Source organism: Tenrec ecaudatus, chromosome 14 (genome assembly GCF_050624435.1).
Source record: "Tenrec ecaudatus isolate mTenEca1 chromosome 14, mTenEca1.hap1, whole genome shotgun sequence".
NCBI classification, from domain to species: domain Eukaryota; kingdom Metazoa; phylum Chordata; class Mammalia; order Afrosoricida; family Tenrecidae; genus Tenrec; species Tenrec ecaudatus.
The window spans coordinates 85,484,700-85,496,107 of record NC_134543.1 but is presented as its reverse complement, the minus strand read 5'-3'; the positions used below and the strand labels follow the sequence as shown (position 1 = coordinate 85,496,107).

Below are 11,408 nucleotides of genomic sequence, written 5' to 3'. Positions count from 1 at the left end.
TTGCTGTATTTAAAAAAGAAACAACTGTAGAATAATGAAATAGATGTATCCATTGTTTACATGTGTATTATTAAAACAGTACATTTGAATGATCCCATGTTGTTGAAAAACACATATTTGCAAGGAAGGAAAAAAATGACTAAGCAAAAATGATGCCAAAATGTTCATGGTGATTGTGGTTGGGTGGTGTGATTACAGATGAATTTCATTTACTTTTCAAACAATATTTTTTCAATTATTGAAAAATTAATGTGTGGTAATTCCATAATCTGGTGTCAATTTGGAACTTGAGAGGATTCAGAGGGAAGGGGTGGAGTCTAGTCTGTCAATCGGGTCACAGCCAATGAGGGCACGGCCTTCTCCTGAGAATTCTTGGGAACTCCTGTAGTCCCTCCTTGGAGGTGGGAGACACACTCTCTCTCTCTGTGCTCACTCCCTGCGAGACATTTCTGAGGAGAAGCCACATGAAGCTACCCTGAGGCAGTCAGAGTTTCAGAGCTGAAGGAACCATATGGAGACCCCTGCCAGCTCTGAGATGCTTACAATGCCACTGGATCCACAGGATTTCCAACCACTGGCCTGGGACCTTCCTGCATTCAGCATCATTGCATGTGTTTCATGAGTCTGAAGAGGACTTTGTAGATGGGTATCAAATACATGGGCTAATATCGGACTTATGGACTTGATCTGGACTGGGCTGGGATGTTTTCTCAATGTACAATTGCTCTTGTATATAAACCTCCTCTTATACACACATGAGTCTCCCTGGATTTGTTTCTCTAGTCCACCCAGACTCACACAATATGTATGAGCTCCATAACCTCTATTCTAAATGTATTCTTTAAATTTTTCCCTACATGGAGCCCAAAACTCTTTATAAAGTGAAAACTTTATGGGGGTGGGAATCGAAAGGCAGAATTTTAAAAGACGGTAACACAAGATTCTGGGAACTACTGAACTATTGAGGGAGATTAAGGAGAAGCTTCAGAGAGATCAATAAAAATGTCCTTGGAAAGAAATAAATCAGGGAATAATAATGGATACAAGAATGATGAAACTGTTTTGTATGGTATGTGAATGTGAATTGTATGTCAATAAAACTTTTCAAGGAGGGAGTGGGGAGGGAGGGACAAAATGAGCTGATACCAGGGGCTCAAGCAGAGGGCAAATGTTTTGAGACTGAGGATGGCCACAAATGTACAAATGTGCTTGACACAGTGGATGGATGGATGGATTGTGATAAGAGTTGTACGAGCCCCCAGTAAAATGATTTTATTTAAAAAAAAAACTGTTAAAAAAACAAAAAATAAATAAAAATAAAAAATAAAAAAAAACTGTTTTAGAAAGAAAGAAAGAAATCCCTTATATGAATCACAGGCAGTACCAGAGGGCACTATTATAGGGAAGAAGTTCCTTTCAATAAGAGGAAGGCAGGGAAAACTAAAGGAAAAGGTGCCTCAAGACCATATAAAGAAGCACAGACTCTGTTGCACAGGCTACAAATGATCTCAAAGTACTCTGCCATCGATTGTAGCACACACAGGGCCAGGAAGGTTAGACAGAATTTAGCAAAGGAATCAGAAAACTGTTGTCCATAATCCATGGCCTCTGCCTACCGCTGGCTCCTGAACTGCAGGACAGATGGGCCGCAAATGTACTTTGCGTTTAGGAAAAGGCCTTCCCGAGGGCTTGAGAAATAGCAGTTCTGAGCAATCAAGGAGCAACTCTATGAGCAGTAATAATACAGATCCCTGCATCTTGAGTAATAAGCATAGAGTACCTTTTTCATGTTACTGTGGACCCAGTGCCATCCTAAGCATTTCAGTATTTTACATAATTTAGTCTTCCCAGCGTGCCTAACAAGCGGGCACTATTATCCCTGTTTTACAAATAAGGACAGTGAGGCATAGAAGCGTAAGCAGTGTCACACATTAGTAATGTCACACACCGTGCATGTGAAAGAACCAGTCCATACGCTTAGTCCTCTGTGCTGTATCTGGCCCAAACATCCCCTAGGGCAGTCATTCTCAAAATGTGACTCTTTCAAAAATTTCCAGAGGTCAAACTTTTTTTAAAAATCATTTTATTTGGAGCTCGTACAATTCTTATCACAATCCATACATACATCCATTGTGTCAAGCACATGTGTACAGTTGTTGCCATCATCATTCTCAAAACACTTACCTTCCACCTGAGCCCTTAATATCAGCTCCTCATTTCCCCCCTCCCTCCCCGCCCCCCTCCCTCAGGAGCCTGAGGTCAAAACTATTTTTATAAGTTTACTACGTTTTAAATGTTTTGTTTTTCCTATTTGCATTGTTTGCTTTTCAGTTTTGTTTGTTTTCTTTGGGTTTGGGCTTTTCCCCACCTTCATTCTCTTCTGTGTGGGTCCAGAGAGTTTCCCAGGCACCTCAGAAGGTGTGATAACATCGTTGCTGTGATGGCTAATGGAAATGAGCTTGTATAGTCTTTTGTTTTCTAGAATTTTCTAAGGTAAGATCTTTGGAGTCCTCAAACCAAAAAATCTGAGAATTGTTGTTCTTAGGTAAAGGGAACATGGTTTCCAAGGGAATAATCAAGACTGATTGTTGAAATTCATCCATTCAGTCATTCAATAAATATTTATTGAGAACTATATTCCAAGTATTATGCCAGCTGTGGATATTACAGCAGTGGACAAGACTGGCAGGCTCATGTAAGTTTGGTACAATGGTCTTAACGCACTAGGATACCAGGAATCCTTTCCACTGCCATTGGGTTGATTCCGATTCATGGTGACCCAGTGTAGGTTTTGCAAGGCTGTCGATCTTGATGGGAGTAGATGGCCTCCTCTTTCACCTGCAGAGTGACCTGGTGCATTTCAACTGCCAAACTCACTGTTAGCCATCTGATGCTTGCCTGGCAGCACCACCAGAGACCCTTGGGAATCCCTTGGCAAATTCATTAAAATCACAAATGGGATGGTTTCACCCATAAAGAAGGAAATGAAAGCGATCCCTCTAGATTAAGGCCTGTCTGATTCCACAGAGCAGAATACCCAAACCGACCTCTCTGGAAAACCTTATGGGTATAGGCCGCCACAGCTTGCTCCCGTGGAGTGGTTGGTGAGTGTGAACTACCTTGTGCTTAGCAGCCCAAAGCTCATTGACAGCAGCTCCAGCGATCCTTTTTAAAAAGCAGAACAGATCCCAGGAAATGGAAGCTGGTCTAGAGGAAGTTCCCCATTGAATATTAGGTGAGTTAGTGAGCTCGCGGTCAATGACAGTGTCGAATGGAGAAGAGTCTGTTGGCCTCATTATCCCAACACCTGAGATCTGGGTTCATATATTCTTTTCTTTTTTTAATCATTTTATTGGGGACTCGTACAACTCTTATCACAATCCATACATCCATCCATTGTGTCAAGCACATCTATAAATTTGTTGCCCTCATCATTATCAAAACATTTGCTCTCCACATAAGCCCCTGGCATCAGCTCCTCATTTTTCTCCATCCCTCCCAGCTCCCCCCTCCCTCATAAACCCTTGATAATTTATGAATTATTATTTTATCATATCTTACACTGCCCAACAGCTCCCTGGGTTCATATATTCTTTTTTTTGCGGGGGGGGGGGGTTCATACAGTCTTACTGTGACTTTTAGGTCAAGCGAGTTCAGCCTACTACCCATCTTTCAGTTTATCTACTCTCAAAGTTTTATTTGCTATGATGCTGGTCTTCCGTAGAGGATACGTTTCCATGGAGCTTCCAAATGAAGAGAGACTAGAAAGAAAGGTTTGGAGCTGGGCTTCTAAAAATTAGCCAATAACCCCCTTATGGATTACAAGAGAACACTTGTCTGACTCTCTTGCTTTAGGAGGGATCGGTCGCTAGGGTTGGACATCATATTTAGCGAAGCACGAGGCCAATGAGGGCCCAAGGGTGGCTCAGGGAGGTGGACTGGCGTAACAGATGCAATGATGGGCTCAATTATGCTGGCCTTGCTGCAGAAGATGTAAGACCAGGGAAGAATTTGTTCAGCTGCCCAGAGGTCACCGAGAGTTGGTATCAACTCCATAGCAGAGAGCTCAGTCTAGCAAACCTAGCTGGTATCAACTCCATAGCAGAGAGCTCAGTCTAGCAAACCTAGCTATGGCCTTCAGGCTGTACGTGGCCTTGATGCATGTACCTTTGGAGGAAGGCATGATTCAATCCACTTTACAGGTGACTAAGATGAATTGTATGACTCACTTCCTATTTCACAGCTCAAACCGAGGAATCCAATGGAAAACTCCACCTTACTGCCCCACAGCTGTCAAACTGCCCGGGGCTGTTTCCATTTGCCCTCTCTTCTGTGACAGTGGAAGCACTCTTCTCACTGCCACCTAATCCCCTCATCTGGATACTGAGTCGCAACCCCTTCACCCTACTAAACGGCTTTGCTGCTCAGATTTCGCCTCCTCTCCCATGTAGCATCTGCTTCTTCCTTCCGAGCTACAAATACATTACAGCATTTCCCATCTTTAAAAAGCAGACAAAAAATTCTGACACGATACTGACTTTTTTCTCTCCTTCTGTATCGGAGTTTATTATCATCATTCTCACGGCACAGACAACCCAAGGTAGAGTGCCATGTGAAGAAGGCCAGATTACATGTATGGCTCCATGTCATCACTAGGGAGCCAGGCACCTCTGTCTCTCTGCTTTCAATCCTCACCACATGGAGCCTCCCTCATGACCTCCCATGACTACTGCTCCCCTTATTGCCATCGAGTCAATTCAGACTCACGACAGACCCTAAAGACAGAGCAGAGCTGCCCCTGAGGGCTCCCAAGACGGCAACTCTTTATAGCTGTAGACAATCTCCCCCTCCTTTCTCCAGGGGAGTAGCTGGTGGTTTCAAACTGCTGACCTTGTGGTTAGCAGCCCAGCATGGAGCCTACTGTGCCCCAGAGCTCCTTATGAGAACTACAGTCCGAGCCATTTGATCCATGTTCCAGGAAAAAAGTTGGATGAGCTGGAAAAGAAAGTACATCCCTAGCTTGTCTTCACACCAATGTACCTTAACTACTTTAAAAAAAAATCATTTTACTGAGGGCTCTTACAGCTCTTATCACAATCCCTACATCCAGCCACTGTATCTAGCACATTTGTGCCTATGTTGCCATCATCCTTCTCAAAACATTTTCTTTCTACTTGAGCCCTTGCTATTAGCTCATTTTCCCCTCCCTCATGAACCCTTGATAATTTATAAATTATCCCCCTCCCTTCATTCACTTTTCTGGTGTTCCTCCCCCTGCGTGGTGTGTGTGTGTGTGTGTGTGTGTGTGTTGGGGGTTATATGTTGATCCTTGTGATCGGTTCCCCCTTGTTCCCCCCACCTCCCCCCTACCCTCCTGGAATCGCTACTCAAGCTACTTTTGTCATGTTCGCATACTGCGCCCTCCTTGACAAGCCCCGTGTTCAGCGCTCTGTCCTTATCGTACTAAGCAATCTGCCTGTGACATATGTGAGCCCTGACTAATTTTTCGAAGCCGGGCTTTCATATGGCATCAGAGACTCCATGTTCTCCTGGTCTGACATGTACCTCTTTGTCTACTCTCTCAAAATCTCCTCGTTGGAATACAAAATGTTAGAATCGGGGATGCAGGAGAGACTCAACAGAGGGAGACAGGCTTTTTGGAGGAAACCTGAGAGGGGCCTCTGACCCGAGTCAAAGGTCCTCTCTGTACAGACTAGCAGGGTTTTGTTTTTAATTTTTAATCATTTTACTGGGAGCTCTTACAGATATTATAACCACCCATAATAAGAACAGGGTTTTATAGGACTAGTGAAGGGGGTCGTCTTGGGGGACGTTTGTGGGTGGGGTATTTTGGTGTGGGGTGAATTCCAGGAACCAGGGTCATCTGCAAGCAGGTGGGAGGTTGCTGAACAAGGTGTTTCTTCGGGCGGATGTTTGTACTGTTTGCACAAGAAGATGAGGGCGGGAGGGGATTTTTTGGTGAGTCAGTAGCCTGTACTCCTTTACCGGATTCTCCTTTCCTTCTCAATTTCTGGCCGTTCGCGACCTCAGACTTCTTTTCCTGGCCCTCGTCACAGACTCTGTTCCCCAGCTGGCCTCAGCCTGTCTGGGATTTACGATGCTCCCTATTTGCTGCTGAGGAGCCCTGGGGCCAATGATTCACCGAAAGACAGAGGTTCACACATACCAGCCATTGCCCAAGAGAAAGACGTGGCAGTCTGCCTCCGTGAAGATCACGGCCATGACTCTGTAATGAGTCACAATTGACATATGAAAATAAGAATAATTTATCAGGGGGTCATGAGGGAGGTGGGGAGGAGGGATAAAAGAGGAGCTGATACCAAGGGCTCAAACAGAAAGCAAATGTTTAGAAAATAATGATGGCAACATATGTATAAATGCTTGGTACGGTTGCTGTATGGATTGTTATAAGAGTTGTAAGAACCCCCAATAAAATGATCTTAAAAAAATTGCCATGACAGCAGGTGGATCTCGTTTCTGGTCTGCGCTGCAGACCCTAGACATGTGTATAACCAGACCTGACTCTCCCCACACCCCTGACTCATTTCCCCACTTGGATGTCTAATAAGGATTTCAAATGTAACACAAGCAAACATAACTTCGATTTATTTATTTTAAAATACTTTTATTAACTAAAATCTATTATTTACTATTTGTTTTTGAAAACATGTTATTTGGGGAGGGAGGAGGTAAAATGAGGAGCTGATACCAAGGGCTTAAGTGGAGAGCAAATGTTTTGAGAATGATGAGGGCAACGAATGTACAAATGTGCTTTGCACAATTGATGTATGTATGGATTGTGATAAGAGTTGTATGAGCCCCCAATAAAATGATTAATAAAAACAACAACATGTTATTACACTTGATCTTAGCCAAAAGGCCGAGAAGCGATACAACAACATGTTATTGTAAATTGGATGAAGGTTTACACAGTAAAGGAGGCTTCCATTCAGCAATTCATATACATTTGGTTTCACGGCTTTGATTACAATCTCTTTAATGTAACAACACTTGACCCACTTCCCCTGTATTTCCTATTTGCGTTCCTCCTAAACTTTGTCCTTGGGTAAATGCTGCCCTTTTAGTGGAGAGCAAATGCTTTGAAAATGATGAGGGCAAAGAATGTACAGATGTGCTTTATACAATTGATGCATGTATGAATTGTGGTAAGAGTTATATGAGTCCCTAATAAAATGTTTTTTTTAAATGCTGCCCTTTTGATCTCAAATGGTTGATTATTCTACAGTGTGTGTCCCCTATTAGTGTGATTGTTTCCCTTAGAAACCTGTCCATTGTTGAGCTGAAATGGACCCGTGGGGGCGAACTCATTTTCAGGCCTGAAAACAAGGAATGAAAGACGTTGGAGCTTCTACCAGTCTTTGTCAGACCTGTAAGCATAGTCTGGATTTTTTTTTGGCTTGGTCTGTTTGTTAATAACTTTGTGTGTATGTGGTTGTTCCACATTTTAATCCCACTCTACCCAGGGCCCTGGAACATGATCCTTTTTCAGAGCACTTGGTAGTGGTGGTCTAGCACAGTTAGTTCTGCTTTCTGAGTCTGAACTCGGCATGGCCGTTGGTCCGTTGGACTTACTGTTTCCACGTGTCTTCCAGTCTCTTTGCTTTTCTTGACTTCAGACTGGCAGAGACCAATAACCACACATTGGATAGCCATGCCCAAGCTTTGAAGATCCCAATGGCTACTCACTGAAATAGGATGTGGAACATTCTCTTTGTGAACTAAGTCTTGGTATCCCGTGAGACTATGTCTGGAGTCCTCGGGCTAAGACTTTCCCTCGGGTGTTTGGTTGTGTCAAAGAAGTTTTCATAACTTGATGTATGCTCCATCTCATCCACAAATCCCAAACAGAACTTGTCATTCAACCTTAAAAATTAAAAAACTTCTCCCTTCACCTTTCTCATCTCAATATGTCTCAACATCCACACCGTGGCTCTGGCCACACACCTAGGCATCATCTTGGACTACTTTTGGCCCCTTCCTTTTCTCATCCACTCTTTTCAAAAGTCTTGCTCCGTTTATACCAAATGAATCCCTCAATCCAAGACCCAACTCCGAGCTGGGCTGCTAGCCTCAAGGTCAGTCGTTGGAAACCACTGATCACTCCTCACGAGAAAGACTAGGCTTTCTACTCCGATGGGAGCCCACAGGGCAGGTCTACCCCGTCCCGTAGGGTCACTATGAGGTGGAATCGACTCAATGGCAATGAGTGTAGAGTTTGGTTAGACCTCATACACAGCCCCCTTCTTTCACTCTATTTCTCTCTAGGGAGCACATTAATAATTATAAAGGACAGCAACTAACTAGCGGATTTACGTGCAAAGTGAAATGATTTGAAGGACTATTAGCAGGGGTTTGGAAGCAAGCTGGGTGGGTAGTAAAGCGTAGTGGACAGAGTGCGTTCACACTTGTTAGGAGAATACGTTGGCGCTGCTGGATGTGACCCCCAGGGATGCCTGCCCAGCAGTGTGGATGTCACCACTAGTTCTGCTGCAAGCAATGGCTGTTCATTTCAAAGCAGTTCTGCAGGAAGGCAAAGGTAGAAGCTGTCTCTGCCTCTTTTCTCGTCGTTACTCTACTCAGACTACAGCCTCCCTACCTTCACCTGTCTTCCTAGAGGTGATGGTGATGTTGGTCAGTTATTAGGACCCATGCCTCCCTCTAATGCTGCCTGTTTCTCCCTCCGATGCTGGATTCGAGAGGAAGGAGCCAGCCACCTGTGGTCATTTGTCATCTTACACGGTATGCGTTCTTGCTGGCAACTTGGTTTTTTGTTTTTTTTCACAAGTTCCCAAAGTTACTGGAGGCTAGTTTGTTACTAAGAAAAGGGTGGGCCTAGAGGTATATTTACCCCCAAGTTGCACAACAGATAGAAGGCTACTTCGCCGCCTTCAGAGCAATAATTGGAACCCTGGAAAGATATCTGGAATGAATTGAGGATCAAGATTTCTCTAAATTAATTCCACAAAGTTTTGAGTGGCTATTATAAGGCAGGTATGATGTTAAACCAAACCACCACCATACCAAACATCTGAAACCCAAAAGTAAATAAGTCAGAGAGAAGCATTTCTATTCTTATTATACTGATTTCTAATTTCAAAGCAGAACCTCCAAATCTGGAAAATTCGTGTAACTGACCTGCAGTTTTTAGAGAAGACAATTCTATGATAGAAATCTTCTAATATTATCTTTCTTTTAACTTATCTTGTACACTGATAGTCAATGTATTTTAAATTTGTTTGCATACTATTTTTAGGAGTAAACTGTTACTTTTTTAAAAAATCATTTTGCTGGGGGCTCTAACAGCTCTTATCACAATCCATCCATCCATCCATTGTGTCACGCACATTTGTACATATGTTGTCATCCTCATTTTCAAAAAATTTTCTTTCTACTTCAGCCCTTGGTATCAGCTCCTAATTTTTTCCCTCCCTCATGAACCTTTGGTATTTTATAAATTTTTATTATTTTCATATTTTACACCAACCACTGTCTCTCTTCACCCACCTTCCCCCTATGCTCATAATATCAATACTCCCATTATTGATCCTGAGAGGTGTACCTGTCCTGGATTCCCATGTGGAGGGCTCTTATCTGTACCTGTGAACATGCCCTGGTCTAGCCAGATTTGTAAGGCAGAACTGAGGTAATGATAGTTGGAGAGGCGGGGAGCATTAAGGAACTAGAGGAATGTTGTATGTTTTGTCGGCGCTATACTGCATCCTGGCTGGCTCATCCCTTCCTTGTGACCCTTCTGTGAGGGGATGTCCAATTGTCTACAGATGGGCTTTTGGGTCTCCACTCCAACCTCCGCCCCCTTGTTCGTATAGATATGATTGTTTGTTCTGTGTCTTCTGATGCCTTAAACTGAGTTACTTAAAAAATAAAGTCCATAAGCATCAATAAGAACACATATTGACACCATGGCCCACGCCCATAGGATACACTAGGAAGTGGACAGGATCGCTTCTTCAGAAATATATAACGTCCATCGAACCCTGTGGAAACATCAGACCAAATCAAATTAGGAGACATCCTAAAAGCAAATGGCCTCTTTGGTCTAGCCACAGAAGTGAGACGACGAAGGGAACGTCATCCTTCGGCAAGCGTCGCAACAAAGTGCACACCTTGTGCCGCCACTGTGGCTTCAAGGCCTGCCCTCCACCATCCATCAACCACAGAAGTGGACTGCGGCAAATGTGGCTCCCCTGCCAAGCGCTAGAGAAAGTATAACTTGAGCTCCAAGGTCACAAGGCGGTACTGGTTGAAGCAGACACCTCAAAATTGTCTATCAGATATTCAGGCAGGAACAATTCCTAAACCTCAGAGGGCAGCTGTCACAGCGTCCAGTTCACCATAAAGTTTTCAACATTTAGCTGTGCAATAAATGTTCTGATATGGAAAAATTTTAAAAAGGCACGGACCATCCAAAGTAACAAGGCCATAGAAGACAAAGAAAACTAGTAATTTGAGCCTGAGAGAAAACATGATAATTACATGCAATGTGGTATTCTGAATTGGCTCCAAGCCAGAAAAAGGGCAATTGTAGGTGTGCTAGTCTGGGTTGATTAGAGAAATAAATCCAGAGGTGCTCATTTGTGTATAAGAAAGAGCTTTATATACAAGAGTAATTGAATATTGAGAAAACATCCCATTCAGATCAAGTCCATAAGTCCAATATTAGCCCATCTGTCTGATACCAATCTATAAATTCTTCTTGAGACTTACAAAACACATGCAATGATGTCGAATGCAGGAAGATCACAGGCTAGTGGATGGAAAGTCTTGTGGATCCAGTGGTGGGATGGATCTCAGTGGTGGGATGGATCCAGTGGTGGGATGGATCTCAGCGCTGGAATGGATCTCCACGCAGCTCCTCTAGTTCTAGGGCTCCAGCGTAGCTCCTGGGTCTTGTCACCAGGAACACCAAGCAGAGAGTGTGCATGTCCAGGCTCCAGTGAGATATTTATCTCCTATCACATCCAAAAGAGGTCATCAAGCTGCAATCTGGTCGACGGGCTAAACTCCACTCCTTCACACTTGAGTCTCAAATTGACAACAGATTATGTTACTACCACAATGGGAAAGCGGTCAAAATTCAGCTAAAGCCAGTGCATATGCCAACAATATTCTGTTGGTGTTAATTTTCTGACTTTGATCATTGTAGAACGGTGACTTGAGACATCAACATCCAAGAAGCTAGGTCCAGGTTATAGCCACAGAAATATTCTAATATTTTGTGACTTTTCTGTACATCTAAAATTATTCCAAAAGGAAAAGTTAAAACACACAAACCCATTGCCATTGAGCAGATTCTGACTCATGCAGAACTGTTCCAGAGGGTTTTGTGGCTGTAATTTTAATGAAAG

General features: G+C 43.3%; 1 pseudogene; it reads right to left on the bottom strand.

The window, feature by feature from the left end:
• Nucleotides 1-6,825: 6,825 nt before the first annotated feature.
• Nucleotides 6,826-6,913, bottom strand: LOC142426945 (U2 spliceosomal RNA; annotated as a pseudogene).
• Nucleotides 6,914-11,408: the final 4,495 nt, after the last annotated feature.